Genomic DNA, 580 nt, shown 5'->3' on the forward strand with positions numbered 1-580 from the left:
CTACTGTGATAAAATCAGCATGGTATTGGCATCAAAATAGACCTGAGGATCAATGGAATAGATTAGAAGACACTGAATCCCGTACAAACACACTCAGCCACCATATCTTTGACAAATGGACCAAACATATTCACTGGAAGAAAGATAGCCTCTTTAACAAATGGTGCTGGAAAAACTGGCTCTCTGCATGCCGAAAAATCAAACTTGACCCAGGTCTATCACCATGCACTAAACTAAAGTCAAAATGGATTAAAGATCTAAACATTAAAACAGACACACTAAATCTCCTGGAGGAGAAAGTAGGAGGAACACTTGAAGACATAGGGGTAGGCATAGAGTTAATGAACAGAAATCAAATCGCAGGGTTAACAGTTGAAAGAATTAACAACTGGGACCTGTTCTTACTGAGAAGTTTCTTCATGTCAAAAGAAATTATCAACAAAGTGAAAAGGCAACCCACAAATTTGGAAAAAATCATGACAATTAAGTACTCAGACAAAGGTCTGCTCTCTAGTATCTATAAAGAACTAAAAAACACTAGAGCCCCAAAATTTAAAGACCCAATCCAGAAATGGGCATC

Source organism: Octodon degus, unplaced genomic scaffold, assembly GCF_000260255.1.
Source record: "Octodon degus isolate 3935 unplaced genomic scaffold, OctDeg1.0 scaffold00358, whole genome shotgun sequence".
Taxonomy (NCBI): Eukaryota; Metazoa; Chordata; class Mammalia; order Rodentia; family Octodontidae; genus Octodon; species Octodon degus.